The sequence below is a fragment of the Amblyomma americanum genome, chromosome 11 (genome assembly GCF_052857255.1).
Source record: "Amblyomma americanum isolate KBUSLIRL-KWMA chromosome 11, ASM5285725v1, whole genome shotgun sequence".
In the NCBI taxonomy this organism is placed as follows: domain Eukaryota; kingdom Metazoa; phylum Arthropoda; class Arachnida; order Ixodida; family Ixodidae; genus Amblyomma; species Amblyomma americanum.
In genome coordinates, this window is record NC_135507.1 from 8791612 (window position 1) to 8813589 (window position 21978).

Below are 21978 nucleotides of genomic sequence, written 5' to 3' on the forward strand. Positions count from 1 at the left end.
TTCGAGTTGCAGCCTTCTACGGTAAAGCTGTAACATTACAGGTACGAGACGCAGCTAAAATTGTACAGTACACCCAGTTGCTCTACATGAACGTTCATCTAGCTGATATGCACTTTCGTTGAGGTTTGCGTGCATTCCTTGCCGGCAGCAAAAGCCGGGGCCGATGGACTAAAGTCGAACGGAACGTCATCAGTATCATCAGCAACAGCCTGTCTACGCCCATTGCTGGGCAAAAACCTATGCCATCTCTCTCCCATTAACCCTGTTCATTGCCAGCTGACTTCTTTATCTCATCCGCCTACCGCTTGCCTTCTCTTGGAATCTACTCCGTTACCCTTAAGGAGCAGCGGTTACCTTGCCTTCGCGTTGCATACCCTGACCAAGCCCATGTTTTCTTTTTGATTTTTACTAGCATGTGATTAACCCGCCTTTTTTCTCTCACCTACTGTTTCCTGCTCCTGTCCTGTCCTGCTCCAGCTTCGTGTCTCTTAAGGTTGCACCTATCATTCTTCTTTCCATGGCTTGGTGCATTATCCTTAACTTAAGCTTAATCTTTTTCGTTAGCATGCACGGTTCTGCCACGTAGGTGAGTTCTGGCAAGATACAGCTGGTGTATCCTTTTCTCTTGAGGGATACTGTAATTAACTCAAATGGCATAAAAGACATTTCAGCCATATTCTCACCTGTTGTCTTGTGTAGATAGGGAACAGACCTAGATCCCCAATACAAGAAGCTGAGCTTTTACTTAAGACTAAATCTGAAGCTGTAGCAGCCACTCTGCTTACTCACAAAACAATGACAGTGTGTTGTATGTATATCGAACATCACGTTAGAGTGAACGTAGACCTTTTATACCTGCCACCAGTGCTATATTCAGTAGTTAGAAATTTTCACGCTCATTCATATTTTGTGAAGGGTAAAAAATTATTCAAGAGGCCAAACAATACAGGATTCTATTCTTTGTAATAATATTTGCTTGCTGAGCACTGGAAAACCTACATATTGCTCCCCAATCTCGAGGCTGTATGAGCTGTATATATGTATTTTTTAGCTTATCCCTGGGGTTTAGTGATTTCAAATGGGATGTCATTGACAACCATTATGGGATCCATCACCTTCCTGCACTAATCAACCTAAAAGCTGCACCTGAAGTGATTCCAACAAAACCACGACGTTGGAAGCTACATTTAGGAGACAGAGAAAAGGCCAGCCTAGATCAAATGGTTTCGTATAACATAAGTGTAGACGAACATAATTCCTCAGTCATCTCGGGTAGTGAAACAAAAAGTGAAAAAAGAAACTAAACAAAGTGGCAGTGCAAACATACCTTATTATAATTGAGTTACAGTTCAAGAAAATCATGCAGTATTTTCCACTGGTGAACAGACTGCAGCCAGAAAATGCTAGCTAATCTCTCTAAACCTACCGTAGAGGCTCTTCTAAGATATTCTAACCAAATTTGATTATAGGGAGAAATACCCGCAGCGTCCAACAACAGGGCAGCATGAAAGAACAGAACACGACAAAACAGCGGGCGTCAAAACAGCGCTCGAAAAACAGCACAGCGACAACCCAGCCCAGGCAGAAAGCAGCATAGCGACAAAACACCACAGGGAAAAAGCAGCACGCCTCAGAACACCACACCGGACAAAACGGAGTGAGGAAACATCACAGCCAAAAAACAGTACGATGAAAAAGCGCAGGGAAAAACAGCTCGACGACAGGACAACACATTGGAATACGGTGCAGCACTGCTTGAGGGGTGAGCAATCATCGCCATAAACGAACGGTAAATCACAACACATACGGCAGCGACCATTGGAGTTAGCGTGTGCTCGTTTAACAGATGAAGTAAGGAACAGGGTAGGGTAATATTCGCAATCTCAAATATTCACTTTTTCTGGTGGGTAATGGAATGAATAACGCTGAAGAAGTTGTTTTAGGAGCATCAATTCTCCGAGTTGACCATCCTGATGCTGATTTCTGGAAAAAAACGCCCGACGCACGGCTCTAGGTGTACAAAACTTCATATTCAAAGCTCTCGCTGCCGGCAGTTGAATCTTCAGCAATTTTGTTAGGATCGAGCTACAGGGTCTTCATACACTGCAAATATCCAGTATGCGATGCTTATTGTTAAGGACGGCAGTATTGCCCGAGTCGACAGTTTCAGGACGCTGCAGTGTGGTTCTCTGAGACTTGCCGGCGGTTATTTTAATTTGAGAAATGGCCTACACTGCTTACCTGAAAATTCATACATCAGCGTGTATTTATTGAGAGTAATTTTATACTGAAGCTGTTTTTTTTCACTTCGAAGAGGATTATCCCGAAAAATCAATTTTCGCGACGTTTTACCGAAGCTACTATTTTTCCCTTGGAACCCAGTTTTATTAACAGTTTTCGGCAAATGACCCTTTTTTTCAGAAAACACAAGAAAAACACAGGTGGGAGTCTACTCAAGATGAGTTGTAGAATGGATTAAGGAAATTTCGCTTCTCAGAATGTTTATTGTCCAATATGGCTTGAAGATTTGTAGGTTGCAGCAAAAATGAAACAGGAATAACGAATTGGTAATACACTATGTTATGCTTCGGTAAAGACAACATGAAAGGCTGCAAGAAACATACCTAGAAAATAACGCAAGATAAACTATCTGTGAAATTTTACCGCAGAGCAGATTACCGGGCCATTTTATCTCTTATTTGAAAGAGTCTTACATAATACAGAAACCAAATAGATAATTGAAGCCGAGCAATCAAGGACTGCATTGCCACTAGTTTTGTGAGATGCACCGTTGAAGCAACGCTCTGCCATATTGAATGAGCCGGCCCTGTTTCTTAAGGAACCAGCGAAACAAGCACTCGTTAACTCCAAAGGTCTTTGTCATATGTGTTGTGATCGTCCGTTTGTTTATGGTTATGACTGTCCACCCCTCAAGCAGCGCTGCACCGCACCCCGGTGTGCTCTTCGTGCTGTTTTTCCCTGCTTTCTTTGTTCATCGTGCTGCTTTTCTCTGTTCTGTTTCCTCGCTCGGCCGTTTCATCCAGCGTGCTGTTTTGACGCGTGCTGTCTTTTCCCTGAGGTGTTTCGACGCCATACTGTTTTGTCCCTGTGCTTTGTTGTCGCTGTGCTGTTTGTTGTGCTCGGTTCTGATGCATGCTGCTTTGACGTGCGCTGTTCTTTCGCATCCCCATATGCTGTTTTCGTGTCCCTGGAAGAAAGCCATTATAGTTGCATATTTATAAACAGAAAAACCACCTACCTCTGCTAGTAGTTATTGGCACATAGCCCTTACCAGCAGTCTTGATAAATTGTTTGAAAGTGTCCTGAAGAGACGATTACTTTTTGTCTTTCGATCCCGTGCACTTCTTCACTGCGGTTTTAAAAATCAGGCTCCACAACCGACCATCTTGTCGGTCTTGAAAACACAATCCGACAAGCTTTCGTACACAGGAAACACTGTCTTGCTTTTTCCGACTTCGTAAAGGCATATGAAGCAACCTGGATGTTAAGGATTCTTCAAGACCTTGCTGAACCTGGCATCCGAGGCGGCATGTTGAAATCCTTTAAAGAACTTTTGTCTGCTCTTTTCATATCCACCTTGGTTCAACCCTTTCGAGGAATTTCATTCAAGAGATTGGGGTTCCTCAGGTGTGTATTTAAGCACAACACTTTTTATTCTAGAGATCAATTCTTTTTGCAAAAAATTCATAAGGTCCATTATGTACTCAGTCTATGTAGACGATCTTCAGATACGAAGTTTGCATGTCCATCAGCATATCAACATGGAAAATACAGTCAACAATAAATAAACTGGCAACATGGCTCGCCAAAATATTTAGCGCTTTTCTCCACAGAAAACAGTGCCCATCGGTTTCTCACTCAAACGAGGCTGACAGTCAGATCCCACACTAAACCAGAACGAAACCATTTATAACGAATAAAAAATGGATACAAATTTTGTGGCATAAGTTTTGACAAAAAACTTACTTTCCTGCCTCTCATAAAAGCACATAAGAACAAAGCTTCCCAATCTCTGAATATCTCGAACTGCTTTCACGCAAACACTGGGGTTCTGATAGGGCACGCCTTTTGCAAATTTATCGCTTTGTTGTACGTGCCTGTTTACAGTATGATTGGATAGTGTATGGCTCATCGAGACCTTCATATTCTTTGCACTCTCTGCCTTCTGTATGTGACTTCACATTAACATCATTTCAAAATAAACAAACACCAAATGATAAGAAGTTTTGGCGCTGACGGAGAAGTACAGGGAGTACACTGGATTTTATACCGATTTTTCAAAATCTGACCGTTACGTTGGAAATGCACTATTACAAAACAAATTGGAGAAGACACTAAGGCTGCCGAAGTGTGCATCCATTTTCACAGCCCAGTTTTACACAGGATCTTTGCCTGTAGAAGAGAAAATAAATGAGATCATTGTGAACAGCATAATTTACACCGATATTTTAAACATGATACTTCACCGTAGGAATGCAGTTATGCCAATGATCGCCGATATCGTACGCAATATAACAGTAGCCACAACAAAGGGACCAGTCATAAAATTTTACTGGGTTAAGAGCCAGGTCCGAATTAGTGGAACTTAGAAAACGGATACCTGTACTGCACAGGCCCGGCACAAATAAGTAAAGAGTGTAACCATCCTCTAAAAAGATGATGCGAACTTGGTACGATGCAAGCTGGAAGATAAATGGCAGGCTAAATAGAATATTATTTTTTTAATTTTAAATTATAAACTACAGACAGTAAACCCTTCATAGCTGAGTGGAACAAGGCTAAACTCAAGAACATTTTATTGGAGTCATTTCATGTCGCCTCCGTATTAGACACGCACCTTACACACCGTTTTCTTCTTCCAAACCACGAAAATCTACATACGAGTTATGCGGAGAAGAGGTCACCATAACCCACATTTTATGTTCCTGTACACAGTTCGAGAGACTAAGAAAAAACATTTCTCGCAGTTTTAGGAAGAATATTCCATCCGAGATTACTCTTCAGACAAAATTAAGTTTTCTAAATTTTCTGCATTACATCTTTCATAATAAAGCTAAAGCTTTTAAACCAGTGGTGGTACGTTAAAACTTTTGAAGAAAGTGAAAACATCACACAGTACTTCATCGACTTACTGCTATTCGTGTCGCCATTGAGCATATCAGTGAAGAAGCACCCCAGCAATTTTTTGTTTTCACTGATTCAAATGAAGCCCTCCAAGCGTTACAATCTGCTGGGTCCCATGAACAACTTGTCGCCGAAATCCGAGAGTTCCACCACACATCCATCAACAAAGGGCCCGATATTGTTTATCAATGGCTGCCAGGACACAGCGGGATCGCAGGCAACCACCGCGCGGACGAGGCCGCGCGAACTGCTCACCATGAGGGTGATTGTGTGTCCATCCCCATCTCGAGAGCGACGCAGCGGGTAGGCTTAGACCACTATCGCGGGACATCACGTTTTCCGCGTGGAATTCAGGCCAGTTCTCGCAATCGCATTTAAAAACCTTAGACCCAGATCTGAAGTTTTGGCTTCCATCCGGCCTACCACGACGTGAAGCTCTTCTGTCTTTGTTCTGTCGCCTGTGGCTTGTGTAGCTTCCACCAAGCACTACTCCTTCTTAATAGGTATGGCTGACAGCCCTGCATGTGGCATCTGCGGGTGTGATGAGACATTCTTTGTGAATGCCCTGACGGAAGCATAACGATCTGACGGAAACGGAGATTGTCGGCCACTGGCCACGGCGGTCGTCGGCGGTGAAGGCCTCCAAGGCACTGCTCCGCTTTTTGAAGACGTGTGGCCTGCATGATAGGCTGTGACTTTACTGAACTCTGAGTTTACACAGTGACTAATTTCCCACAACTGTCTTTTCTACTTCACCTTTTTCTCCCCTCGCCCCTTTCCCCGCGTGCAGGGTAGCAACCGGCTAACCGGCTATTCGTCCGGTTCACCTCCCTGCCTTTCCTCCTCCTCCTCAGCAGCTTTTTTAACATCACTAGGCCCTATCACATCCTAGTTCCTCGAACAGCACTGCTAGGCCAGCTTGACTGGATAAGTGTCTAGAGTTACACATTGCCAGAATGAGTTTCCAATGGCAGCCTGTCCGGAGCCAGAGATACTTAGTACCATCCTTTTTATCATATGTTTGACCACCGCCTTGGTCAGTTACTCTGTCGTTTATATGTAAGAATGCCATTTAGGCATATTTTGTAAAGAATTGTGGGAATGCTTTGACAGCTACTATTGTAGCTTCAATACTGTCAATATTCTCTTTTCACAGTGTCTGGAGCCAGCTCTTTAAGTGGTGAGATGGAGCTCCCTGTCTTCAAGCCTTGTTCAAAAGACATGTTAACTAGGTTGACTATGGTATAAGCAAATAATATACAGCCTGCAATTAACTTTTCTAGTTTATATGCAGAAACCTTATACAGCTCAGCCTGCTAGCGAAAGCGCGTTCTAAAGAAGGATACCGGCCGACGCTCCGTCGCCCCGCATTTCAGCGCTTGCCCCAAGATGGCGCCCACGAAGGTCGTGTCTCCACCCTGTACGGCGCAGTGCTGGCATCGAGGCACCCTAGTCAACAGCGCGCGCTCCTTGCTCGCCGTGACCAACCAGCACGCTAGGAGCGACGAGCGATGGTTGGCGGTAAGCACACTTTGGCCAAAGTACTGTACGGCGCTTCCTCTCACTATCTGAAGACTGAAGACAAATTGAAAATTGATCTTCTTGCATGTTGGTGCCGGATTTCAAGAGCATACGTAATTTTCTCATTTTTCAGCCTGTGTGTATTAAAAAAAATTCAGCATATACGTTTCTTCCTTTCAGTTCAGTAAGTTTCATTGTGTGTGTGTAAGCATGACATCAATAAATGTATAATTAATATTAAATAAAGTTTGGTTCCTGTTAGGGTGTATAGATGGACAACAAATTATTCTTACCAATGAACCACTGCTGCACAAGGAATGTGAACATGTAGTCGATAATGCGTGGCAATTTGATTGTGCTTAATTAGTTCTGCTGCCTATAACAAATAGCTTTACCTTAGTTCAGTAGCAAGTACTCCAAGTGGTTGTGAGTGGTCGCCTTAGCGACAACCACTCATTGCTGTATTTCTCAGTTTTAGCGAAACCGGAAAACATTCATCATACAGTTGGGATTAGCAGTGAGGATGGACAGGTGGGCACAGCTTTCTATACATTACTTGTTTGTTCGTGCCTGTCTTTTTAGTCAATATCGAGGTACGCATGAAAACTGCATTAATTTTTTGCCAAATGTGTAATCTTGCCAGGTTAACTCGACATTTCGGTGCTTAAATGGTAGCGCAAAGCTGCCCAGAAGTTTTAATATTCATGAAAAAGAAATATATACGTATTGTAAAGTCATCTCAGCCCAGTATGACCAGAGCAGGCCGCAAACTGTGGTAGATTTGAAATAATCGAATAATTACTGATAAGCATATACCAAAGCTCCGCCATACGGATAGAAAGCAAAGCTGTACATATTCATAGCTTTCTTTGTGATGGCATGGCTCTGATAAGCTGTTTCCTAATGAGCAATAAATGCGTTATTTCACTATTAAGAAGCAATTGTACTTAAACAAATGTTATGACGAGTAGCTGGAAGAGCATCGGAACTGGTTGGCGCTCCTGTAGGCAACTTTAATGCAGCCTGAAACACATTTGGGACCAAGTTGTAAAAGAGGCATGCAATGATGCCTCTAGGAGAAAACATTTGCTATTGCAAATTATAAATGGTGTCTACAAACGAATAGCACCTTTACAAGAATGACAGGAAAGCCCCTTTATGTGATTCAGAGATTGGGTCCTCTTTCAGAAAGAAATTAAAGATGGCCAGATGTGACACTTGATGTTAAATGAGCCGCTAATAAACAGTGTGATGTGTGTTCAACATCTTTTGCATAAGTTTGGGCGACATCTAATTTCCTAAACTAGGTTAGCATTTCTGGTATATGTATCACATAGGTGAGATTTTATGATCGAAGTGGATTTTGATTGTTGCAAATTTGCCTGACTCCAGAATTGTTTATTAGAACTGATGCTTTCATCTTTTCAACATCAAGTGCAATGAAATCCGATGACTGTCTAACTATCGGGGACGGAAGTGATAGCAGGAAGGAACCTGATAGGAACGCTTTCAAAGCATTTTCCAAGAGCACAACTGAAGTGCTTCCTGTAAAGAAAGCACTTCAGATAAACAGATAAACAACGCTGTCAGATAAACAAAAACCTCAGTGTGCACTAGAGTGGGAATGCCATTTAGTTTTGCGCATGACAGAGATTCACCGCTGTTATCCAAGCATTACTTGCCAATGTTGGTGAGGCTGTGTCCACAAAACGTCCGCAGCTGTTGTGGTGTTGTGTTCTCAGTAGAAGTGGGATCAAACGAATGGTTTTAATCGATAGAGAATGACGTCAGGATGATGCGCAAAGAAAAATATCGATAAAATGATTAATTATGGGGATTATATCAGATGGAGATTAACCCATTTTATTGTTTCCGATGTACTGAAAGGCGGCATAGGAGAGGCCTTTGCCCTGCAGTGGGTCTAGTTAGGCAGGTTATTGGGGTGATTGAAAGGTGATAAAAATAATGAATTGTTCTATGCAATAGAAGCATAGAAGGTTCTATGGACTAGAAGCAAACGGTACTCTTCCGAGAACACGGCTGGCGTTAGGAGCACAGAGCAGATGAAGAACGGTGAGAGCAATGCATGTGGCTGACTGGCTGGCTGTGGATGTAGACCGGCGGGCAATAGCATTTGTACAGAACCAGAATCAGAAATTTATTTCAACATCACAGGGTGCATGCGCGCGGCTGTCGATGCAGAATAAAGCCTTCTGCAGGCTTGACGACCTGCATCTTATTTTGGTATTTGTTTGCTCACATTCGCATTCTCTGATTGGGTTGGTATAACTAAAGACAATGCAATTTAAGTATGTTCATATTTTTCCGCAAATCTCCAAGGACCGTCTAAATGTGTTCCTAAGTTGGAAACGCGGCTAATGTCTTATCATTATCAGCGCGAGACATGAATTTCAGCACTCTAACATGAGCGTAATGTAGGCGGTTCAGTGGTTTTCTTTCATTTCTCATTTTGGAGAATGACTTAATATTGTTGCGTCGTTGGTTGAGTGCGGGCGCCCGACTTCCTCAGCACACTCATTAAAGCAAGTGAACAGCGCCCCTGCTGAGTTGGCAGATAGTCATAACGTGCACGTAAAAAACTAGAGAACATTTAGTCGAACTAAAAATCAATCATCGAAAAACAGTTCCTGGTTCACTATGTGGAGTCTCGCACAACCGCTCCCCGAGTTCGGCCGCTGTGACGAACAGGATTCTAGGCAGTATTGTTCCTGTATGCACCGACGCGTCAGTATCCTGTACAATCATCCGGCCTACTGCCCACTCCGTAATGACAGCAGTGAGATTATCATTCACTGTTTGACCATTTATGCCGTCCTCCTCAGTACGCACCGAGGCGTCAGTCACTGCACCAGAGCACCTGTGTTAGAATGCCCTACGGCGGTGTCCCCAGCAGAAACTGGCACTATAGTTCAAGGTGGCAATCGAGCGTCTTCGCCAACAACCGGAGACAGAGTGCTCGGAGGAGCCGTCCCATTAAGCTTGCCCACGATGGCCCTTATGGTACACGATCCAAACGCGGCCATCCGGAAGTCTCGTCACTGCTGCAAAGCCTTGGTCCGGCTCCACTGTTGCTGGCACCCGACTGGTCCAGGCAGCAAATTCTGCACGAAAACCCATTCTCCTGGAGCCTGGTTAGCCGCCTTCATCGACATATATGCGAATATTTTTGGAGTCGGGCAGCACGTTCGTTAACACAACTGAGCCGCGCCCTTCTACTGGGTCATGCTTTCTTTTAAATGAAGGATTTCACGGGGCAAAATGTTAGGAATGGCGTCATACAAATCATAATTTTGCAGTTGTTCAGTGAGCCATGCAACCTTTAATAAAAAATATTTACGGCCAAATGATTTTTATACTTCTGCAGGCACCTTCTCGGATTTTCTAAAGGAATGCGGATGCAGCGAAGGAGAGATGGTGAAAAGCCACAAGCTGATGCCGTGATACCTGGACATTCGCGGCTAAAGTAAGTTTCGCATTTAGTGGAATGCTCTTGAGTGCTAGTTAGTTCAATTTGGAGGATTGATAACAAACTTAGCCTAAATGACGAGTACAAGAGGTAAGAGTACGAGTACAAGAGTACAGGGGCATTTTTGCAGCTACTTCCTTCTTGAATTACTTCTTGAGAGTAATTTCGTGCGTAGGTGTTTTATTTGGCGTGCAATTATGTTTGTTGTTATCCATAGCTACGCGGCAAAGGCCAGATGTCTCTCAGCTATCCTTCGCAGAAGCTAGAATAGCAAAAGAAAATTAATATCGATACAAGCTGCCCTTGGCTCACGGTGAAGAATATAATTTAGTGTTGATACTCCGCCCGACGTAGCGACCACATCTTGATCGCCGCTCCTCGTGCTTTATCTGGCGCCACGAAATGTAAGCTTGGCAAGTCTACGAGCAGAGGTCGAACTGCAGGCGTTGCTGAACCATTCAGTGCCTCGATGTGCACGTGCGATTGTTACACAGCAGGATGGAAGCTCATGGAACTGCTTGAATGAGCAGAACCGCTGCGAGGACGTGGCCCTGGGGTCCTTCAGCGCGCGTTATAGATATCGAAGGTTTTTATATTTTTGCACGTGTCTGCCGAAACCGTAGTTAACTATAGTCTTTTGAAGATAAACGGTCGGCCTCAACACGACCGCTCTCATATTTTGGACAGAGAGCCTACGTGCAAATTTATAGATCAGATGAGCAGCGTATTGAGCCGAAGATGACATGATATGAGCCTCTCCGTCCAGAGATCATAGTGAACTTCTGTGATCCGGGGTTTTTTCCCTGAGAAGTTCTCGCGCTAAAACACACTCTCCAACTGCAATTTTTTTTTCTTTGAATGAAGGTGTTCGTGCACACTGCTGTCCAATTAAAAAAAAACCCCAAGCGGCATCTGGGCGGTCTGTCCGTGCCGTCCTTTCCGGTTGTAAGAGTGGCGTGCAGACAGACTGCGTCTGTCTGCACGCCACTCTTACGACTGGAAAGGACGGCACGCACGGACTGCGTCTGTCTGCACGCCACTTCAGGTGCGACTGCACCAGGGAGAAAAAAAAAACGAGCGAAAGCAGAACGGGAGTGCCCTCCGGGAACAATTCCACAGGAAGCAGCGGCAGGCATCCGCCCTTTGGATGCCCGGGGGACAGCGAGAGGAGATGATGTGTCATAAAGACACACCACCTCGCCTTGTCCACCACACAGAGCGGCCGAGTGTACAGCCGGGCGTCAAATCGCCCGGAGCGACCCTAGACGAAATCTCAGTCCCCACAGCGGGTGATGCCAGCGATCGCTCCGCTGCAGACGCTGGGATTCGATCCAGGGTCTTCGCGAATGCGTGAGCAAAGCTCAGGCATGTTACCCACTCGGCTACCCTGCGGCACGGCTTGGTCGTGCTTCCAGCCAGTGCTGGAGCGAGAGGAACAAGCTCGGCTGAAACGGCGCATGCGCAGTGTCGTCACCCTTGGGCGACGGCGATGCAATCGCGAGATATGAAGTTCGACAGCGATAACGGCGAGCATAATGCGCTATTCGCGATATCGTGCAAAACCGTGGCAGGGTCTTTTCCGTTGCAGTCGTGTGGGACGCAAAAACATCGTCATACAATTCACTGCCAGCAGCGGAATCGGATAAGTTGACTGCTGATCTCGCCATGATTGAACGTTTTCAGTGGCAAGGAGATGGTATGAAATGTTTCTCGCCTACCGCAGGCATAGGTACAAGCACAACACGCTGTGGATAGTGGCGGCGGAGATTTATGAAATGTTTTACAAATTCCCCCACACCTTCCAAGCGCCTTCAATTTTTCAGCTGAATTAACACCGAAAACAAAATCGTGTCAAAGAGCGACCACCTCTAGCGAAGTTCCTGTCCTTCCAAGTGAAGGAACATCGCAGAAACTAGAATAGCCCTTTTTAAAATTCTGAACGAAACAGTTACGACCCTTTTGGACGTCCAGACTACCCTTAACTCTTTGCTGTTAATTTGGAGGAGTTCCTATAGGTGCATGCAAATAAGAAAACTTAAGGTCTGCCTGAAGGCCATCACGCCGCTACGTTAACGGTTGTTAGTGACTGTACTGTACGGAGAATTCTATTTATTCTCCTTAAAGTTAATGCGGAGACGCAGACATCAACAAAAGTGCGGAGACATTGCCAAACTACAATAAACCGATATAATCCAACGCATATGTAGTTCCAATTCAGTGCAGGGCCTTTTACATAGATAGAATATCGATCCTTATGCTCCCCTCCCTTCTGGAATCCTTATGCCTCCAAACGAGAACTCACGTTCGCATCCTTATCTACGCGAAAAAGGCGAGGACGGAACAACTAGATGAACACATGCGCTGAATTTCAACAAGAGATTTATTACTAGAGACGCCATTTCGCGCAAAACGAATGCACAAAAAACCCACTGAATCGCATCTTCCCTGGTATTCTTTCTGGAACGACAGTTGGCGTCTCCTCTCCTTTCCAGGCGGGGTTCAGGATCTCATGATTCGTCCATACACCTCTCCCTCAGCGTAGCAGCGCAAACCAGACAGACAGAACATCCCTGGTGGCGTGTACCAGCTGCAGATATGAGATGGAAATCAATATTATTGGAATCCGGAGAGGCCTAGAGGACCAAATCACGGTAGGATTTACCCACCCCACTTTACATCAAAATGTTCAAGCGAGTGTAATACTACTGAAAATCGCTGGCTTACATTGCGGGCATGGGGGTTGCAGTGCGAAGCCTGGTGACGTCTTAGCTTAAATTTCAGCGGGCGAGGAAAAGAGAAGTGTACCCTTTCTGTGAGGTAAAGAATACAGGGCGTTTCTTTCGTATGCCTTGTAAGCTTGTCAGCGCAAAAAATGGACGCACTCCAGCAAGACAACAGCTGTAGAACTTGGCAGAATCTGAATACTCCTCTGCAACTAGCTGAACTTTCTGTTGTTTGAGTTCGAAGCCTCGCTGCGCTTCCACGGATGTTGCAGACTGATGCTTCTTCAGTATGCATATCAACCAACTAGCCCAACTTTCTGCTCTCCTAAGTGCATTCTAACAGCCACACACCCACTATTACCCAAAATACGTCACCCGTCGACGCACGGGAATTGCGAAGATAAAAACAGCCTGCAGACCTTCTTAAACATAAACTTTCATACACTGCTTTTTTACCATTCTTTAATCTGCATTTCCTCCCCCGGCGGAAACCAGTTCCGTCCCAGGTACAAAGCCGCGCCATGTCTCCACGAGAGACACCTCTCCCGCGCCTCATTGGGAAGCACGCAAAATGTGGAAACCCTGAAGACGAAGCCTAAGACCTCCTCCCGAGTCATCGGATTTACTCACACAGGAGACACTAGGTCTGCCGGTACCGAACTGTAAGTAGACGATAGGGACGAATGTTACGGAATCTTTATTGCAATGCAATATGGACGAAAGGTGAGTACAGGTCGCCCGCCTTGCAGCTCGCCTGCAGTATAGGTCTCCCGAAGAACAGGCCACCCCTCGTCCCTACCTGGCTCGCAACAGGTCGGCGTCTATTGTTCGCCCACGAACACGTCGGAAAAAAGGTAGGCCTCCTGACTACGCGTCAGTCGTAGACGGTCATCTGCTCAAAAGGAAAGGTAGCGCTCTCCGTCCCCGCGTCTCCCATGCGTTGCCCGCGCGACAGGTCGGTCCCCGACCATCCGCGCGTCGCCCGCGCAACAGGTAGGTCCACCCGTCTGCGCGTCGCCCGCATGACAGGTCGGTCCCCGACCGTCCGCGCGTCGCCCGCGCAACAGGTAGATCCACCTGTCTGCGCGTCGCCCGCGCGACAGGTCGGTCCCCGACCGTCCGCGCGTCGCCCGGGCAACACGTAGGTCCACCCGCCTTCGCGACTCGTCCGTTCCTACCCCTGTCTCGAAGTCGCCCGCGCGTCACGTACCCTCCCCCGTTTCCGCGTCTCCCCCTTCCTGTCTCGGCGTCGCCCTCGCGAGAGGTCGGTGCAGCGTCTCCGCACGTCGCGCCACCCACCCCGCGCTCCGTGTCCGCGTCCCCCGCGCGCCACGCGCCCCCCTGCCCGTCGGTGCCCCGGCCCGTGTCCGCGCGCACCCCCTTCCCGTCCGTGTCCGCGTCCCCCGCGTGCCCCCCTGCCCGTCGGTGCCCCGGCCCGTGTCCGCGCGCCACGCGCCCCCCTTCCCGTCCGTGCCCCGGCCCGTGTCCGCGTCCCCCGCGCGCCACGCGCCCCCCTGCCCGTCGGTGCCCCGGCCCGTGTCCGCGCGCCCCCCTTCCCGTCCGTGTCCGCGTCCCCCGCGTGCCCCCCTGCCCGTCGGTGCCCCGGCCCGTGTCCGCGCGCCACGCGCCCCCCTTCCCGTCCGTGCCCCGGCCCGTGTCCGCGTCCCCCGCGCGCCACGCGCCCCCCTGCCCGTCGGTGCCCCGGCCCGTGTCCGCGCGCCACGCGCCCCCCTTCCCGTCCGTGCCCCTGCCCGTGTCCGCGCGCCACGCGCCCCCCTTCCCGTCCGTGCCCCGGCCCGTGTCCGCGTCCCCCGCGCGCCACGCGCCCCCCTGCCCGTCCGTGCCCCGGCCCGTGTCCGCGCGCCACGCGCCCCCCTTCCCGTCCGTGCCCCGACCCGTGTCCGCGCGCCACGCGCCCCCCTTCCCGTCCGTGCCCCTGCCCGTGTCCGCGCGCCACGCGCCCCCCTTCCCGTCCGTGCCCCGGCCCGTGTCCGCGTCCCCCGCGCGCCACGCGCCCCCCTCCTCGTTGGTGCCCCGGCCCGTGTCCGCGCGCCACGCGCCCCCCTGCCCGTCGGTGCCCCGGCCCGTGTCCGCGCGCCACGCGCCCCCCTTCCCGTCCGTGCCCCGGCCCGTGTCCGCGTCCCCCGCGCGCCACGCGCCCCCCTGCCCGTCCGTGCCCCGGCCCGTGTCCGCGCGCCACGCGCCCCCCTCCTCGTTGGTGCCCCGGCCCGTGTCCGCGCGCCACGCGCCCCCCTTCCCGTCCGTGCCCCTGCCCGTGTCCGCGCGCCACGCGCCCCCCTGCCCGTCGGTGCCCCGGCCCGTGTCCGCGTCCCCCGCGCGCCACGCGCCCCCCTCCTCGTTGTTGCCCCGGCCCGTGTCCGCGCGCCACGCGCCCCCCTTCCCGTCCGTGCCCCTGCCCGTGTCCGCGCGCCACGCGCCCCCCTGCCCGTCGGTGCCCCGGCCCGTGTCCGCGCGCCACGCGCCCCCCTGCCCGTCGGTGCCCCCTTCCCGTCCGTGCCCCTGCCCGTGTCCGCGCGCCACGCGCCCCCCTTCCCGTGTCCGCGCGCCACGCGCCCCCCTTCCCGTCCGTGCCCGCGTCCCCCGCGCGCCACGCGCCCCCCTGCCCGTCGGTGCCCCGGCCCGTGTCCGCGCGCCACGCGCCCCCCTTCCCGTCCGTGCCCCTGCCCGTGTCCGCGCGCCACGCGCCCCCCTGCCCGTCGGTGCCCCGGCCCGTGTCCGCGCGCCACGCGCCCCCCTGCCCGTCGGTGCCCCCTTCCCGTCCGTGCCCCTGCCCGTGTCCGCGCGCCACGCGCCCCCCTTCCCGTGTCCGCGCGCCACGCGCCCCCCCTTCCCGTCCGTGCCCGCGTCCCCCGCGCGCCACGCGCCCCCCTGCCCGTCGGTGCCCCGGCCCGTGTCCGCGCGCCACGCGCCCCCCTTCCCGTCCGTGCCCCTGCCCGTGTCCGCGTCCCCCGCGCGCCACGCGCCCCCCTCCTCGTTGGTGCCCCGGCCCATGTCCGCGCGCCACGCGCCCCCCTTCCCGTCCGTGTCCGCGTCCCCCGCGCGCCACGCGCCCCCCTGCCCGTCGGTGCCCCGGCCCGTGTCCGCGCGCCACGCGCCCCCCTTTCCGTCCGTGCCCCGGCCCGTGTCCGCGTCCCCCGCGCGCCACGCGCCCCCTGCCCGTCGGTGCCCCTGCCCGTGTCCACGCGCCACGCGCCCCCCTTCCCGTCCGTGCCCCGGCCCGTGTCCGCGCGCCACGCGCCCCCCTTCCCGTCCGTGCCCCGGCCCGTGTCCGCGTCCCCCGCGCGCCACGCGCCCCCTTCCCGTCCGTGCCCCGGCCCGTGTCCGCGCGCCCCCCTCCTCGTCGGTGCCCCGGCCCGTGTCCGCGCGCCACGCGCCCCCCTTCCCGTCCGTGCCCGTGTCCGCGCGCCACGCGCCCCCCTTCCCGTCCGTGCCCCTGCCCGTGTCCGCGTCCCCCGCGCGCCACGCGCCCCCTTCCCGTCCGTGCCCCGGCCCGTGTCCGCGCGCCACGCACCCCCTCCTCGTCGGTGCCCCGGCCCGTGTCCGCGTCCCCCGCGCGCCACGCGCCCCCCTGCCCGTCGGTGCCCCCTTCCCGTCCGTGCCCCTGCCCGTGTCCGCGCGCCACGCGCCCCCTTCCCGTGTCCGCGCGCCACGCGCCCCCTTCCCGTGTCCGCGCGCCACGCGCCCCCCTTCCCGTCCGTGCCCGCGTCCCCCGCGCGCCACGCGCCCCCCTGCCCGTCGGTGCCCCGGCCCGTGTCCGCGCGCCACGCGCCCCCCTTCCCGTCCGTGCCCCTGCCCGTGTCCGCGTCCCCCGCGCGCCACGCGCCCCCCTCCTCGTTGGTGCCCCGGCCCGTGTCCGCGCGCCACGCGCCCCCCTTCCCGTCCGTGCCCCTGCCCGTGTCCGCGCGCCACGCGCCCCCCTTCCCGTCCGTCCCCGCGTCCCCCGCGCGCCACGCGCCCCCCTGCCCGTCGGTGCCCCGGCCCGTGTCCGCGCGCCACGCGCCCCCCTTCCCGTCCGTGCCCCGGCCCGTGTCCGCGTCCCCCGCGCGCCACGCGCCCCCCTGCCCGTCGGTGCCCCGGCCCGTGTCCGCGCGCCACGCGCCCCCCTTCCCGTCCGTGCCCCGGCCCGTGTCCGCGTCCCCCGCGCGCCACGCGCCCCCCTGCCTGTCCGTGCCCCGGCCCGTGTCCGCGCGCCACGCGCCCCCCTTCCCGTCCATGCCCCTGCCCGTGTCCGCGCGCCACGCGCCCCCCTTCCCGTCCGTGCCCCGCCCCGTGTCCGCGTCCCCCGCGCGCCACGCGCCCCCCTCCTCGTTGGTGCCCCGGCCCGTGTCCGCGCGCCACGCGCCCCCCTTCCCGTCCGTGCCTCTGCCCGTGTCCGCGCGCCACGCGCCCCCCTGCCCGTCGGTGCCCCGGCCCGTGTCCGCGTCCCTCGCGCGCCACGCGCCCCCCTGCCCGTCGGTGCCCCGGCCCGTGTCCGCGTCCCCCGCGCGCCACGCGCCCCCCTCCTCGTTGGTGCCCCGGCCCGTGTCCGCGCGCCACGCGCCCCCCCTTCCCGTCCGTGCCCCTGCCCGTGTCCGCGTCCCCCGCGCGCCACGCGCCCCCCTGCCCGTCGGTGCCCCGGCCCGTGTCCGCGCGCCACGCGCCCCCCTTCCCGTCCGTGCCCCGGCCCGTGTCCGCGTCCCCCGCGCGCCACGCGCCCCCCTGCCCGTCGGTGCCCCGGCCCGTGTCCGCGCGCCACGCGCCCCCCTTCCCGTCCGTGCCCCTGCCCGTGTCCGCGCGCCACGCGCCCCCCTTCCCGTCCGTGCCCCTGCCCGTGTCCGCGCGCCACGCGCCCCCCTTCCCGTCCGTGCCCCGGCCCGTGTCCGCGTCCCCCGCGCGCCACGCGCCCCCCTCCTCGTTGGTGCCCCGGCCCGTGTCCGCGCGCCACGCGCCCCCCTGCCCGTCGGTGCCCCGGCCCGTGTCCGCGTCCCCCGCGCGCCACGCGCCCCCCTGCCCGTCCGTGCCCCGGCCCGTGTCCGCGCGCCACGCGCCCCCCTTCCCGTCCGTGCCCCGGCCCGTGTCCGCGTCCCCCGCGCGCCACGCGCCTTCTGCCCGTCCGTGCCCCGGCCCGTGTCCGCGTCCCCCGCGCGCCACGCGCCCCCCTGCCCGTCCGTGCCCCGGCCCGTGTCCGCGCGCCACGCGCCCCCCTTCCCGTCCGTGCCCCGACCCGTGTCCGCGCGCCACGCGCCCCCCTTCCCGTCCGTGCCCCTGCCCGTGTCCGCGCGCCACGCGCCCCCCTTCCCGTCCGTGCCCCGGCCCGTGTCCGCGTCCCCCGCGCGCCACGCGCCCCCCCTCCTCGTTGGTGCCCCGGCCCGTGTCCGCGCGCCACGCGCCCCCCTGCCCGTCGGTGCCCCGGCCCGTGTCCGCGTCCCCCGCGCGCCACGCGCCCCCCTGCCCGTCCGTGCCCCGGCCCGTGTCCGCGCGCCACGCGCCCCCCTTCCCGTCCGTGCCCCGGCCCGTGTCCGCGTCCCCCGCGCGCCACGCGCCCCCCTGCCCGTCCGTGCCCCGGCCCGTGTCCGCGCGCCACGCGCCCCCCTCCTCGTTGGTGCCCCGGCCCGTGTCCGCGCGCCACGCGCCCCCCTTCCCGTCCGTGCCCCTGCCCGTGTCCGCGCGCCACGCGCCCCCTTGCCCGTCGGTGCCCCGGCCCGTGTCCGCGTCCCCCGCGCGCCACGCGCCCCCCTCCTCGTTGTTGCCCCGGCCCGTGTCCGCGCGCCACGCGCCCCCCTTCCCGTCCGTGCCCCTGCCCGTGTCCGCGCGCCACGCGCCCCCCTGCCAGTCGGTGCCCCGGCCCGTGTCCGCGCGCCACGCGCCCCCCTGCCCGTCGGTGCCCCCTTCCCGTCCGTGCCCCTGCCCGTGTCCGCGCGCCACGCGCCCCCCCTTCCCGTCCGTGCCCGCGTCCCCCGCGCGCCACGCGCCCCCCTGCCCGTCGGTGCCCCGGCCCGTGTCCGCGCGCCACGCGCCCCCCTTCCCGTCCGTGCCCGCGTCCCCCGCGCGCCACGCGCCCCCCTGCCCGTCGGTGCCCCGGCCCGTGTCCGCGCGCCACGCGCCCCCCTTCCCGTCCGTGCCCCTGCCCGTGTCCGCGTCCCCCGCGCGCCACGCGCCCCCCTCCTCGTTGGTGCCCCGGCCCGTGTCCGCGCGCCACGCGCCCCCCTTCCCGTCCGTGTCCGCGTCCCCCGCGCGCCACGCGCCCCCCTCCTCGTTGGTGCCCCGGCCCGTGTCCGCGCGCCACGCGCCCCCCTTCCCGTCCGTGCCCCGGCCCGCGTCCGCCGCGCGCCACGCGCCCCCCTCCTCGTTGGTGCCCCGGCCCGCGTCCGCCGCGCGCCACGCGCCCCCCCTGCCCGTCCGTGCCCCGGCCCGCGTCCGCCGCGCGCCACGCGCCCCCCCTGCCCGTCCGTGCCCCGGCCCGCGTCCGCCGCGCGCCACGCGCCCCCCCTGCCCGTCCGTGCCCCGGCCCGCGTCCGCCGCGCGCCACGCGCCCCCCCTGCCCGTCCGTGCCCCGGCCCGCGTCCGCCGCGCGCCACGCGCCCCCCCTGCCCGTCCGTGCCCCGGCCCGCGTCCGCCGCGCGCCACGCGCCCCCCCCTGCCCGTCCGTGCCCCGGCCCGCGTCCGCCGCGCGCCACGCGCCCCCCCCTGCCCGTCCGTGCCCCGGCCCGCGTCCGCCGCGCGCCACGCGCCCCCCCCTGCCCGTCCGTGCCCCGGCCCGCGTCCGCCGCGCGCCACGCGCCCCCCCTGCCCGTCCGTGCCCCGGCCCGCGTCCGCCGCGCGCCACGCGCCCCCCCTGCCCGTCCGTGCCCCGGCCCGCGTCCGCCGCGCGCCACGCGCCCCCCCTGCCCGTCCGTGCCCCGGCCCGCGTCCGCCGCGCGCCACGCGCCCCCCCTGCCCGTCCGTGCCCCGGCCCGCGTCCGCCGCGCGCCACGCGCCCCCCCTGCCCGTCCGTGCCCCGGCCCGCGTCCGCCGCGCGCCACGCGCCCCCCCTGCCCGTCCGTGCCCCGGCCCGCGTCCGCCGCGCGCCACGCGCCCCCCCTGCCCGTCCGTGCCCCGGCCCGCGTCCGCCGCGCGCCACGCGCCCCCCCTGCCCGTCCGTGCCCCGGCCCGCGTCCGCCGCGCGCCACGCGCCCCCCCTGCCCGTCCGTGCCCCGGCCCGCGTCCGCCGCGCGCCACGCGCCCCCCCTGCCCGTCCGTGCCCCGGCCCGCGTCCGCCGCGCGCCACGCGCCCCCCCTGCCCGTCGGTGCCCCGGCCCGCGTCCGCCGCGCGCCACGCGCCCCCCCTGCCCGTCGGTGCCCCGGCCCGCGTCCGCCGCGCGCCACGCGCCCCCCCCTGCCCGTCGGTGCCCCGGCCCGCGTCCGCCGCGCGCCACGCGCCCCCCCTGCCCGTCGGTGCCCCGGCCCGCGTCCGCCGCGCGCCACGCGCCCCCCCTGCCCGTCGGTGCCCCGGCCCGCGTCCGCCGCGCGCCACGCGCCCCCCCTGCCCGTCGGTGCCCCGGCCCGCGTCCGCCGCGCGCCACGCGCCCCCCCTGCCCGTCGGTGCCCCGGCCCGCGTCCGCCGCGCGCCACGCGCCCCCCCTGCCCGTCGGTGCCCCGGCCCGCGTCCGCCGCGCGCCACGCGCCCCCCCTCCTCGTCGGTGCCCCGGCCCGTGTCCGCGCGCCACGCGCCCCCCTTCCCGTCCGTGCCCCTGCCCGTGTCCGCGTCCCCCGCGCGCCACGCGCCCCCCTTCCCGTCCGTGCCCGCGTCCCCCGCGCGCCACGCGCCCCCCTGCCCGTCGGTGCCCCGGCCCGTGTCCGCCGCGCGCCACGCGCCCCCCTTCCGTCCGTGCCCCGGCCCGTGCCCCGGTCCGTGGCGCGCGGACACGGGCCGGGGCACCGACGGGCAGGGGGGCGCGTGGCGCGCGGACACGGGCCGGGGCACGGACGGGAAGGGGGCGCGTGGCGTGCGGACACGGGCCGGGCCGGGGCACCGACGGGCAGGGGGGCGCGTGGCGCGCGGGGGACGCGGACACGGGCAGGGGCACCGACGGGGGACGCGGACACGGGCCGGGGCACGGACGGGAAGGGGGGCACGGACGGGAAGGGGGCGCGTGGCGTGCGGACACGGGCCGGGGCACCGACGGGCAGGAGGGCGCGTGGCGTGCGGACACGGACAGGGGCACCGACGAGGAGGGGGGCGCGTTGCGCGCGGACACGGGCCGGCGCACCGACGAGGAGGGGGGCGCGCGGACACGGGCAGGGGCACGGACGGGAAGGGGGGCGCGTGGCGCGCGGACACGGGCCGGGGCACCGACGAGGAGGGGGGCGCGTGGCGTGCGGACACGGACAGGGGCACCGAGGGGAAGGGGGGCGCGTGGCGCGCGGGGGACGCGGACACGGGCAGGGGCACGGACGGGAAGGGGGGCGCGTGTCCAGCGCGGGGGGACGCGGACACGGGCCGGGGCACAGACGGGAAGGGGGGCGCGTGGCGTGCGGACACGGGCCGGGGCACCGACGGGCAGGGGGGCGCGTGGCGCGCGGGGGACGCGGACACGGGCAGGGGCACCGACGGGGGACGCGGACACGGGCCGGGGCACGGACGGGAAGGGGGGCACGGACGGGAAGGGGGCGCGTGGCGTGCGGTCACGGGCCGAGGCACCGACGGGCAGGGGGGCGCGTGGCGCGCGGGGGACGCGGACACGGGCAGGGGCACGGACGGGAAGGGGGGCGCGCGGACACGGGCCGGGGCACGGACGGGAAGGGGGGCGCGCGGGGGACGCGGACACGGGCCGGGGCACCGACGGGAAGCGGGGCGCGCGGGGGACGCGGACACGGGCCGGGGCACCGACGGGAAGGGGGGCGCGCGGGGGACGCGGACACGGGCCGGGGCACCGACGGGAAGGGGGGCGCGTGGCGTGCGGACACGGGCCGGGGCACCGACGGGCAGGGGGGCGCGTGGCGCGCGGGGGACGCGGACACGGGCAGGGGCACCGACGGGGGACGCGGACACGGGCCGGGGCACGGACGGGAAGGGGGCGCGTGGCGTGCGGTCACGGGCAGGGGCAGGGGCACGGACGGGAA

The 21978-nt window shown here is 59.7% G+C and overlaps 1 long non-coding RNA gene across 1 annotated transcript in view; it reads left to right on the forward strand.

The window, feature by feature from the left end:
• The window catches only part of LOC144109440 (uncharacterized), a 37240-nt gene that overhangs the window by 10754 nt on the left and 4508 nt on the right, over positions 1-21978 (forward strand). The window contains exons 3-4 of the long non-coding RNA XR_013309599.1: positions 10052-10150; positions 12646-12804. This is a non-coding gene — a long non-coding RNA (uncharacterized LOC144109440). The remainder of the gene's footprint in view (positions 1-10051; positions 10151-12645; positions 12805-21978) is intronic.